The 13,002-nt window shown below is 49.6% G+C and overlaps 2 long non-coding RNA genes across 2 annotated transcripts in view; both read right to left on the bottom strand.

Moving 5' to 3' along the window:
* The window catches only part of LOC309872053, a 32,033-nt gene extending 19,466 nt beyond the window's left edge, over nt 1–12,567 (bottom strand). Inside the window, exon 1 of the long non-coding RNA XR_014315640.1 lies at nt 11,494–12,567. This is a non-coding gene — a long non-coding RNA (uncharacterized lncRNA). The remainder of the gene's footprint in view (nt 1–11,493) is intronic.
* Nucleotides 1–13,002, bottom strand: part of LOC309872054 — a 280,378-nt gene that overhangs the window by 238,588 nt on the left and 28,788 nt on the right. The gene's annotated exons all lie outside the window — the stretch shown is intronic.

The raw sequence follows: 13,002 nt of genomic DNA on the forward strand, positions 1-13,002 counted from the left end.
TCCCACATTAAGTGAATGAGTCACACCAGCATCTGAAGTATTTTATGAAACAAATGAAGCATTTCTTTGCAGTTTCCCAAAGGAACAGCTTTCTTCATACAGTTAAGTGATCTTTTGTTTGAGGGCATGGTGATAAGACAAGAATTTTTGGTATTGTTAGTTATTGTTATTACCATCATCAGAAAGAATTTAATTGGAATCTATTTGATATGTGACAGACAAAGGCAGTTAAATGGTCATAGTTATTCTACAGTAAATAGTTTTTGAGAACTTATTATACACAAAGCACCATGCTGGAGGAGGGCATAGAAAGTTGAGTAGGACACAGCCTCGGTCTGTGAGAAGATAATATGATGAGAGACTGAGACAAGCACCTGCTCACTATCCAGTGTGACAAGAGAGGCACATACAAAGCAAGAAGGAAGAACAGAGGAAGGAGCCGGCAGCTCAGCCTTGCCTTCCAGAAACCCACACACTAGCGAGGGCGACCGTGATGTGCACATATGGGCAAACAGCCTACAGACTGCAGATACAGAATATGTACAGTCTTCCATGAGTGCTTCCAGAGCCGAAACCCAGAGGGGCAGGTTGTAGATCAGAAACATATTCCTGTTTTGCCTTAACTCGGGAGGGACCTTAAGTCGGGACACAAACCAGAAATCCGGAGAACCGGGTCCCATCTGCTCGGCCACACGCCCCCAAGTCCCTTTGTGCAGGTCACTCGTGTCTTCACCCACTATAATTTTTTTAGTAAACACTTTATTTTGTAGATCAGTGTTGCATCCCAGCAGGACCGAGAGGAAGGCGCAGAGCTTCCCCACGCGCCCGCTGCCCTACACACACACAGACTGCCTCCATCAACGTCCCCACCCGAGCAGCACCTTAGTCTCACTCGACGAACACAGCTTCTTCCAACACGGGCACAGAAGTGTCTCCTCCGTCCTGAGGGCCGCGTTAGACGGCATTCCAGCCTGGAAAATGTAATCCCAGTGCATTCCTGGAGAAATATTATCCTGAGTGTTAGCTCTAACATTGTCTTAATTATTCACCCATGTTCATACGGAGTCAAAGATACTAACTTGGTGTGTTTCTACGTATCCTTTTTATTTATTTATTTGGAAGAGAGAGAGAATGAGAGCAGGGAGGAGAGAGACAAGCAGGCGCCCCACTGAGCCCAGCACAAGGCTTGATCCCCAAGGCCCTGGGAATATGACCCAAGCCAAAGGCAGTTGCTTAACAGATTAAGCCCCCCAAGCACCCGCTAGGTACCATCATCATGCATTCTTCCCATTTATCCCTCAGGCATTCAGTAGGCGCTTACTGTGTGCTACAGCCTGGGCAAAGGAATGCAGGGCAAAGATTCCTTTGAGTGGGGTCTTGAAAGGGCTTCATTTTAGAGCAGGTGCTGTGACTATCTTTTTGTGTTCTGGGTTGGTTCTGTGTCTAATGCTGCTAGGTTTCTCATGGGAACTTAAACATAACAAACCATGTGGGCCTCTAAGGATCACTCTGAAGAGGCACAAGTATGAATACCTTTTCTCCCCTACTCGGAACCACCACAGGTCCTGTTGCAAGAGGCCTGGCTCTTTTGGGATGTCCTTGGTAACATACACCTAGCCCAGACCACTGAGAAGCAAGGTTTTCTGCTTCTAAGAGAGTCAGTCAAAAGGTAAAGTCACCTGTAAAGTTCCAAAAGGATTTTCCACCAAAAATCAATTTGGACCCAGTGTTTATTCCACCGGGGAGACTCCCTTGGCCCATGAAATAGTATCACAAACCAGCATTTTCCTGTTTTCCCTTTATTCTCTGTGGAAAATACAATCTACCTTGAGGAATTCTGAAGCACACCCTAACAACAGTTCCTTGTTCAGAACTTCAGGCTTCACTGGCTGGCAAATAATGCTTCCAAGATCTTTCCTGATGTTTCCTTCTTGGTTTTTCAGGATGGAAACCTCAACTCATTCTCTTTTTAATGGTAAATTATTGCAAGGGTACCAAACAGATCTGATCCAAGTGGAGAATGAGCAAAACTGAACCCTGGCTGAGGTTACAGAGACAATGTCCTACCATCCTGAAGTCAAGAACCTGGAAACGGAGCCGTTCTGAAACTGCCTTCTGGAGTTATTTCAGTCTTTTCTTGCCCTGTTTCTTGGGCTTATGTTATTTTCCCAATGGACTTTGAATTTCAAGACTGCAAGAACCATATCTGACTCATCCTTCCAACACCTTCTAAACCCCAGCGACTTGTACAGTTCTGGAAAATGCCGCTAAATACTGAGGGGTGACTGCCCTGATCCAGCTGCATGCCCACTGTCAATCCTGCAGGTTAGGCGCTTGTGAACAGTGCGGCCCATCACCAAGGGGCAGATGCCAGACAACTCGTCCATAATGCAACTGGACCAACAGTCTAGATTTATCTTAGCAGCACCACTCTCTAAGTAACAGAGAATACCAGCCACAAACAGATGACTGGACCATATCTGAAGACATATGCAAGCCCTCTGGAACCATTCTGATGCTTAGACTGTAAGGAGTTGGGCGGCCTCACCTGAAAAGCCATGGCCCTGGGGACAAGTAACATAAGATCTCAAGCTCTCAGTGGCTTCGTCTCTATAATGCATAAGATGAATAGTGATATCCGAGGGTCCCTTTAGATCTGAAATTCTTTGGTTACATTTCTGTCAAGAATCACTAAACCCTGATTGATTAGATTGAATGAGCTGAAAAGCAAAGGTTTACGGTCCAATTCATTTCTATAAAAACAAACTGTCTGCAGAACACCACGCTGGCTATTAGAGGAGCTGTGAGAGAGAGTGTGGCAAGCTTCTGTCTCGAAGAAATGGGATTCCTACTCTGAATGGTGGCATGAACTATCTAAAAACTCAGTACAGGGTGTGGGCTGGAGCAAAAGCAGTTCTCCAGCCACCGCGCTGCCGCTTTCTCAGGATGGACGCGACCGTGCGTCACTGCGCAAGGGCTTGGAACGGAGGGGCTGGCAGAGGTCGGGTGGGCCTCGCTTCCTCGTTAATGCCACTAGTCCCCGCCACCACCCCTCAGGGACAAAGAGACCCCCTGCAGCCCACCAAAGAGCCCCGCACGTCCCGCACGCCCCACAAGGCCTGGCTCAGGTGCTGCGTCTTTCTAGGAGACTTTCACCCCCCCAGGCCCGCCCCCGCCTTCTCCCGGAACTGCCATTTACCCTCAGAGCCTCCCTTGCTTCTGGTCAGCTCAGTCCTTCCCTCCCCTGCGCTCGTGTTGCCCTGGCACGCATCTCCGCCCCAGCAAGGCTGACACTTCAAACTGCTGTTCAGGTAGGAGTCTCTCTCCCCGGGCGCTGGGTTCTCCAAGGACGGGAAGCTGCCTTTCTAATTAACCTGTACCTGTGCCGATCTTACCATCGACGGGTACATAAAGCTGCTATGAAAACATTTTCTCTTGACCTGAACCAGATTCATTTGTAGCTCTGCCTTTTGGAACCCTAGTACTGAGAGAGAATCAGCTTCCCAATACAAAAGCCAGTCTCACATTTGGGAGGCTGACCTTACATAACCCTAAACTGACCCCTTCTTACAGCACTAGAAGGACCTAAATAAAGGCACTAACCTTGAGCAGCAGGTTAAGGTGTCTGAGAGTCAGGACACAATTAGGACACCTCCTTTTCTCTTTTTCTCCTCCCTGTATTTCAGTTGCCAGAATGCATGCCTGTTCTCCACTGGACTGTCCTGTTCCTGCGGTAAGGCCTGTGCCTTCCTCAACCCCATGTCCCGCCCAATGCACGCTGCACCCTGCCCCCCACGCCACCACAGAGTGCGCATGCAGATCGCATTAGGACTAGATTTTATGTAATTGCTAGCATGTTGACCTCTTCCTCTGTTCCAGGCACCACTCCGTGACCTTCATGTGTAATACCACATTTACTCCTCCAAACCACCAGCTAATGAGGAAGTGTAGTAGTACAGTAGTCAGGCTTCTCCAGAGAGACAGAACCAACAGTATATGTGTATGTATAATAATATCCCGCACGATCTATCAGAGAGAGAGAGAGAGACGTATTTTAAGGAACTAGCTCATGTAATTATAGGGGCTGGCAAGTCCAAAATCGGTGGGTAGGCGAGCAGGCTGGGGACTTGGGGAGCCGCTGACACTGTAGGTTCGGTCTGAAGGCCATCTGGGGCAGAACTCCTTTTGCCCTGGGGAGATCCGTCTTTCTATCAAGGCCCCCCCACATTAGAGAGCCATTTGTTTCTCTCAAAGTCAACGGATTGAAATGTGAATCTCATCTGGAAAAGACTTCTAGTATCTGGGCACCAGGGCCGAGCCCAGCTAATGCATAAAATTAACCTGCACAAGAAGGTACCATCATTACCTGCGCTCTCTGGAAGAGAAAAGGAAAGTGCAGATTGTTTTAGGAACTAGTCCCAAGTCACACGGGGACATGCAGCACGAACGAAATTTGAACCAGACAGTCATCCCAAGAGCTTAGTATCATAAGCCCTGAACTTAAGCCCTGAACCACAGCATGGGCTTCAGCATCTCGCCACGAGGCTATATATATAAAGGAACACATGGACATGCACCTCCCCTTTCTGATACCATCAAAGGGATAATGTCCTGAGTCAATGTAGCACTGATCCAGAAACATATTCCAGAACAGGATCCAAGAGGATGACTGACTGCATGCTTAGTGTGGTCCCATGATTCCAACCCCAACAACCCGAACCAAGTCAGTGGGCCCTGGATGCCACACAGAGAGGCATGAGCCCTGGAGGCTCATGGTTCATCGCCTGTTTTTGCTTTTGCCTTTGTTTCTGGTGAGTGTGCGTGTGTGTCTGTGTGTGTGTGTGTGTCCACACACACATACACCTGCCCATGCATGACTCTGAAGAAATCCATTGTGAGCTCCCCAGGGACACCAATGACAGATTTCTCTAGTTCATCATCTATGACTATTTTCCGCTGCATAGGACTGAATCCTAAAAGATTCCTGCACTTGTCCCAAACCTCCAAAATAGTGTCGATTCACAGTCATGGTTAAAAGCAAGGATTCTGGATTTTTAAAAACTGGACAAGAATCCCACCTCTGTCACTTATTAGCTAAATACCCTCGGACAGGTTACTTAATCTCCTCAAGTTCTGGCCCAATCTATACGATGGGTTCCATCAGGACGTCCACCTAGGAGGTCACTGAGGGGACTCAGGAGCAATGAGGAACGTGAGGAACACAGCCCGGGGCCTCGCACAGGGGCACGCTCGGTGGGAGGTGGCTATTATTTTGTAGGATGATTAATGCTTTATCATCAAATTTCCTTACTAAAAATCCTTTAATAGGAAAAAAAAAAAAGTACCTGACAAAGCAATTTCCTCATTAAGACTTTCCGTATGCCTTGTGGGCTGCTGAAGAGTCAGAGCGATCCCAAGGTCCCTGTAGCCGAGAACCTGTCTAGAGGTTCTCTTGCTCTTACCCCCGCCAACCTCAGCCCAAGCCACCGGCAGAGGCGAACCCCAAGTCATTGACCTGCAGTGGTGCTCCGTGCCGTGCAGAGAGCGGCCACGCCAGCCTCACGGCCTGCAGCCCCGCGGCAGGGCGCCTGCAGAGTGTGCTCACCGCTGCTGTCATCCCAGCAGAAACCACTGGACCCCGCTTGCCCCGTGCACATTCTAGGAGAATCTTGTAAGTGCTCCTCCACAGGGCACTCACTTTACTCAGTCTCTGTAGGAGATTAAGTGACTCCGTCTTCATGGCTCTGACATCATCTCAAATGTATGAACACTGGCCTGGGGTTTAATAAATTTCAGCCATCATCCCTTCTCAACTTTTGCTTGGGTTGCAGTTCCTCTATTTAACAGAAAACAGTCATGGACCAGATGAAAGCAATTTTCCCACATGGCACCTGCATTTTATTTTCCAGTCTCTCGGAAAAAGACCGCACCTCTCACCTTGCAGCTATCAGGAGCGCGGGGAAAGCTGCCACTACATGAGCCTCGCAGGAAATGATGCACATTCCCCAAATTCTTTGCAGGACAAAGGGGCCTCCCTGCTTCTGCCCCACACTGTGCAAACACAGGAAGTGCTGAGCAGCAGGAAGGGAGGGCAGAGACCGCGATGTGTGTCTCTGTTACTGGGGCTGGACACCTTCAACATTGGACAAGTTAACGGGGAGCACCTCCTGCACGTTGAGAAATGTGCTCAGGGCTGGACTGACAGCACGTGCGAGGGGACCCCGTGCCGTTCCTCATGGGCCTCACATTTTGGGGGATCCGCCACTAACCCCCATAACTGCGATTGGGAGCCGGGCTACCGAGAGGATGAGGACAACGTGTGAGCGGATAGAACAGGGGCTGGACTCAGCCTAGAGGTCACAAATGCGTCCTGGGAAGCGAGACGTTGACTGAACTCTGCAGTTCACCTGAGAGGAAGCTTGGTAAAGAGTTCAGAGCGCCGCAGGCAGGCAGGGCTGAAAAAACTGCAGGACCTACCGGCGGCGGCAGACGCGCCCGAAATCTGGGGACCGAGAAGTGCCAAGCAGCCGGAGCGGGCGGAGCCGGGACACAGAGGGCCTGCAGACCACCTAGCTGAGCTCCCGTCAGGTCCTACAGAGCAACGGAGGCTACCGGAGGCTGCAGAAGGAGGTGAGAAGATCGGATTTATCTTCTACAGGAGGATTCTGGCCATACAGAGAAGGAAGTAGGGGAGGCAGGAGCGGATAGGATCCCAACAAGAGCTTGCATGGCAAAGCTCCAGCAGCCGGAAGGAGGGGACGAGCCCAACCGTCCATCAACCGTGGGCCGGACAAGGCGACTGTGATGCACACATACAATGGACTAGTCCTCAGGCTTACAAAGGAATAAAATACTGACCCAGGCCACTACACGAAGAACCTGGAAATCATGTTGGGTGGAAGAAGCCAGACACGAGAGGCCCCACATGTATATGAAATACCCAGAACGGGCCAAGGCACAGGCACAGAAAGCAGATCCATAGTTGTCCAGGGACTGGGAGGAGGGAGGAACAGGGAGTGACTCCTGAACAGGGACGGGCTGTCCGCTTGAGGTGACGGGCGCTTCTGGCAGGAAGTGGTGGTGGTGGCTGTAGGGCACTGCAAATACCCTCAGTGCCACTGGTCTACCCCCTCCCGCGCCGCTCCACCCATGCCCACGGCTACACGACTACACACATGTCGGCCCCAGGACTCTCTTCCCCGCTCCCAGACCTCATCAGCAGCAGCCACGGTGAGCACAGACGGGTCTGTTCCTTCCCCTCCACACTCCACATCTACCCCATATCTGGACGTTCCGGTTAGTTACGTTGTGACCATTGTTGTAATAATAACCCGTTAATGAATACAGCACCTCAGTGTTTACAGAATATGCGCATGTCTATTGTATTTCTTCTACTCAGCAATCTTTAAAGTAGATTATTATTAACTCCATCTTACAGATGAGCAAATTGGGTTCAGAGAGGTTAATTAACTTGCTTAAGATCCTACTGTGAACAAATATGAAACCAAAAATTGGAATGCAAGTCCTTGGCCGGCAAGTCCAATATTCTTTCCACAATATCACCACTTCCGTTCTAGAAAACCAGATCTCCACAAATCTGCCCCATCTTCACCCCAATAATGTGAAAATTCTATCTCCCTTCAAACAGAGGGACAAAGTGATTCATAGAATCAGAACAAAACGAACAAACCAGTACTCTGACTGACAACAAATCAACATTTGACCACACTTTCCATGGGGTCCTTAATTGGAAAATATCACAAATATTTCCTAATTATTTCCTTTGTAAGGTCTCCAAGCTAGAAGCAAATCACCTCGAGGTCATTATGAGAGATGTGTATGCATGTGTGTGTGTGCGCGTTCTGGTCCCCTTAATCCCTAAAAGGTCTGTTTTATTTATAAGCATATCACAAGCTTATGGTAAATCCTTGTTGATATGAAAATAAAATTAATAGAAATTCACCAAATTTTTACAAATAATGCTTGCATAGGCTATTAATACTTTGGGGAGAACCATATATTCCCATTCTAAAATGAAAGACTGCCAGTGAGACACTAACTTCAGGAAAGGTTCCTGTTACAGAAGGAAACACCGGCCTCCATCCATGATGCCAGCCCATCTCAGGGCACTGTAGGGAACATGGACGTGCGCTGCCCTGAAATCGGTCTGGACTCAATTTTACAATCTCTTTGTTGATTTGTTTGTTTTAAATATTTTAATTATTTATTTGACAGACAGAGAGAGGCAGCGAGAGAGGGAACACAAGCAGGGGGAAGTGGGAGAGGGAGAAGCAGGCTTCCTGCAGAGCAGGAGCCCGATGCGGGGCTCGTTCCCAGGACCCAGGGATGATGACCCTGTATCAATCACTCCTACCCCTATTTCACAGATGATGAAGGGGTAAGTTAGTTCCACCATTCTACCAGGAACAAGGATGGCTCCATATCCCCTTCTGACCCCAACATTTTGTCTCTAGGGACCTGGCTCTCAGGGACCACTAATCGGTCAAGAAAGACTGGTGAGCAGAGCTGGACACGGCTGCTCTAACTGTGCCCCTGCAACCAATGGTTATCATGAAAAGAGCCGGTCAGAGGGCAAGATGGACAAAGCTTGAGGAGAAGAGAGACAGCGACATGAAGACATCATAAAACGGGATTTAAGGAAACAACAAGCTCAGAACGAAGGAGCAGATACTAGTTGAGTGTATGTGCTAAGTGTCTGCTCCTTAAAGTGCGAGCCACGCACCTTCAGTGGTCCCTGGGAGCTCAGTAGAAATGCAGTGTCTTGGACTCACTTCAGACGCTAAAATGGGACCTGATCAGAAGGAACTTGTCTGCACATTGATGTCTGAGAAGAGCGTAGAGTACTATGGTGAAGGGCTATGCTAGCCGATGTCTTTACTGTCATTACAGCTAATGACGCAGAGCCCGAGTGAACGGGGCAGGGGACAGGGACTGGTGGGCAAGGAGTCTGCTGGAGGGAGCTGGGTATACTGTAAAGAGCGCAGTCAGGAACCCGGGTGCTACCTGGAAGGTTTTAGAGAGACAGAGGCCAGGAAGGGTTGGGAGTGGGGATGTGTTAGGATTCTCTTCGCAAAAAAAGGCAACAAGACAAATGAGCAAACATTAGATGAGCAAGTACCGCAAGTCTGTCTCACTGCAAACCAAACTCCCACGGCTCCGCCGGAGCCCAGGACATGCTGGGCACTCAGCACGGAACTAGAGGATGGAGCCTTGCCCAGACCGGTGCCCCATACCCGACTCACTGAGGCACCCCTGAGCCAATGAAAGCTTTGCCCTTTCACTCCGCCCCACCAGTGGGTCAGGTCCTACAACTAAGCAAACAAGACCATTCATGTTAAAGCATGTTACAAATAGGGAAACACTGGGCAAAAGTAAGGATCCTTAGTGGAAAAGCACCAGACACACCATAAGATTCAACCAATCTGGGTGTGTGTGTGTGTGCAGGGTGGGAGAGTATGAGGACTGTGAGGAAAGGAGTCCAAAAGTCTGTTTCTATAGAAAACATCCCTAGATTGTTGTAATAGAAACTTAAGATTGAGAAGGGTATTTCTCAAACCGGAATGCACAGAAGGATCTCCCGACAGGTTGTTCAAACATGGGATCCCTGGGCTTTACCCTCAGAGCTCCTGATTCCGTGGATCTGGGCAGCCCTCGTTCCCTAGGGCTGCTATAACAAAGCATCACAAACTAAACGGCTTCCACGACAGAACAATATCATCTCCCCATTCTGAGGCTAGGAGCCCAAGATCAAGGTTTGGGCCAGGTGGGGTGTGACTTCCGAGGGCAGGGAGGAAGCACCTGTTCCAGTCCGTCCTCCATGCTGGGGGTGCTCTGCCGGCCATGTCTGCTGCTCCTAAGCTTGCAGGAACACCAACCCAACCTTGATCTTGATGCTCACGTGCCGTTTACCCTGTGTGCGTGTCGTTGTGTTCATTTCCCCTTTTCAGAAGGCCACCAGCCAGACTGGAGTGGGGCGGGTCTACCCAGTACACCCCATCTGAACTAAGTATGCCTACCATGACCCAACTTCCAAATGAGGTCACAACCTGAGGTCGTGGGGTTTAGGACCCCAACCTATGACTTTTGAAGGAACATAATCCAACCCTTAACACCTACCTTACCCTGCACATAACTCAGAGCCTCCGAATCCTAGTGAATCCAGGTTGTTCTCACAATGAATGACCCACAGCACATAATTTTCTTTCTTCTTGTCCTATTCAGCTCCTCCTAAATCCATATCTCTTTGCCATTGTACCTTCCCTCCTGGACTCCTGCAAGTTCTCCGGGAATAAAGCTGTTGCCTCCGCAGCAGGACGTCTCAGAGCAGCAGCTCCATCTTTGTGAAGCCGGTATTCACCAGCCCAGTGGTGCTTTGTCACTCCATGCCCTTCTCCTTCCCGGGACCCCAGCGACTACCAAAGAGCAACTGCCTCCCTGAGGCAGCCATAGAGCTGGAAATCTGCGGTTACCATGGTTAGTATTTCTGACTTGATTGGCACCACCAGGGACAGACCTGCAGTCTCTCAAGTGCAACGCGCTCTATTCATCAGCTCCTACTGTGCTGGGCCATTGCCTGAAACCACATTATTTTGCTGCCTATTAAAAAAAAAAAAAAGAAAGAAAGAAAGCAAGAAAAGAAAAGAAGAAAGGAAAGGAAAAGAAAAGAAAGGACCAAAGAAAAGGCAGCCATGAATACAACACTATGTTGCCATGTGAGATGTTGCAGTTTTGCTTCGAGGGGGAAATCGTTCTAGACGGAATGTAATGTTGTACCAGCTCTGGCCCCATCGAGAATGGTGAGATGTAAAGTGAGAAATCTTAATTTTGGTGGCACAGTCACACAGAATCAGAGCTAGAAATCAAAACTAGCCGAGTCCCAGTGTTTGTGTCATGAAGACAACTGCTCACTTGTTTACCGTACTGTCAGCCTGCCTAGAACCATCTTTGAATTCATGTCTCCCTCACGTCTATTTATACCCCGCCCCCACTCCCAGCACTTCAGAGCTCCTTTGTGAGCTGGGGGGAGTCTTTCTCTGATGATTTAATAAGAAGTGTATGGATTTGTGAAGTCCTTGCCTTTTTATGTCAGGTTTCTATTTCTAATAATCAGGACAATGTCTTGTTTTTAGGCTGGAACAACCATCTGACTTCACTGGACTTGTGCTCTCCCCTTCTGTCTCATGACCAGAGCCCCTGCAGATGTACCAACATCGGACTCTGTACCTGTGCGCCCCACAGTAAGAGTATTATAGTAACAAAGAAAATGCAAAACAAAAACAAAAACAAAAACAAAAAAGCAAACAGCAAGAAGTGCAAATAACAGTAACATCATTAATACTAACAAATGCAACAGTAAGAAAAGGTGGGTTTTTTGGTTTTGTTTTGATTTTTTAAATCCCAGGTCTTATTTATAAAAGTATTCTGGTTTTATAATTTCGGGCTTAGGAAATGGGAGATGCTAAGACTTCAAGCCTTGAGTGTGAGCACGGCTTCCTGTTGCCGGCGGTCGGGGCCTGCGTCGCCCAATGCTGGGGACCCAGCGGCGCGGGACTGAAAGCCGGTCCTCCTCTGTGTGGGAAGGACCTGGGGGTCTCCTGGATTCCCTCCTGCCGTCGACCCCAGTCTAACCCCGGCATGTCTCCCCCGCAGAGTCCCTCACGCTCCCGCTACCTGTCACTGCACTTGCACGGAGTCCAGGCCTGGGGTTCAGAAATCACCTCCCCTCTGACTAAGTGCTTCTGCTCCCCCTCTTGACTTACTATCTGCCTAACTTTCTAAAACCACTTTGCCTTCATTTCCAGAGAAGGCTGAAGATATTAAAAGTATCTCCCCTCCCCGGGGCGGGGGGGGGGGGGAGTTGAGAGACTCAAAGTCTAATGACCACAAGGACCACAAAGTTACGTTTTTCCAGCACCGTGTAACAATCAGGAGTCCGATGTCTCTGGACCGGCCCTGTCCTGTGACCGTGGCAGGCTTCCAGACGCCCTGTCACCTCCCTGCTACTGGCCGTTGTCGCACTGAACTGTGGTCAGGATGCTCTCCACTGACCGCGTTTGTGCTGGTGACCCCCGCCCTCAGCTACCTGGCTCTGCAGCCACCGAAGCACCGATGCCCTCCCCCGTTCCCTCTCCCCCTGGCCGTGCTACACTCAATGGATCCTCTTCTAGTAAGGCTGATCTCCGAAGCTACTGTTGACATCGAGACACCTCATACCCCAAAGCATGGTTCTGGGGCTTCCCCTGCCGTGGGATGCTTCCACTCCTCCCCTCCCCCATCCAAACAGAGACACCGCAATGCCAGTCGAGTTCCCGTCCCTTCCTTGAGGACCCCCCTGCCTCCCAGCCTGAACCAATTCACCCCCAAGTCAGCACCGCAGAGCCCCTCCCCCTGCTGCCGGGATGGGCTTAGTCAATCAAATTCACTTGGAAGCTTCTCCTTGGCAGGCTGCATCCCTCTCCCGCTGCACACTACATAGCACTGAACACACGGTATGTGCCCAGTGAAGGCTGTGGGATTCATCTGTGTAATGAAGACAATGGATACAAAATATTCTGCTCTAAAAACTGTCTCCCAGCATGAAATAAAGTTGCTCTTCTCCTTGACTTCCCAGGACGCTGAGTCCTGTCTGCCCGGAACAGTGACAAAGTCCAGGGAAGTTTATGGATTCCTCCCCAGAGTGCTTTCTGAGCAAGTGTTAGGAAACCGGTTACTGATTCTCCAGACCCTTCCAGCCATCTGCAACTGTTGCAACACTGAAGAGTCAAGTTACCGGAGGACACAGGACTCTTCTGGGCGTGGCCCAGTGCCAAGCCTAGGCTGTGCCCCGTTGGGCTACATCTTACCCCCCAAACACCCCATGTCCTCACCTTGCCTTCGCCACGACCTCTGTGCTCTTTTCTGGAACACCCTTGATTCTTTTTACAAGGTGCAACTCAACAGACACCCCTCCTGCCCCCTAAAGCTCCCTCTCTCCCTAAACGG

This window comes from Mustela nivalis, assembly GCF_964662115.1.
Source record: "Mustela nivalis genome assembly, chromosome: 8".
NCBI classification, from domain to species: Eukaryota; Metazoa; Chordata; class Mammalia; order Carnivora; family Mustelidae; genus Mustela; species Mustela nivalis.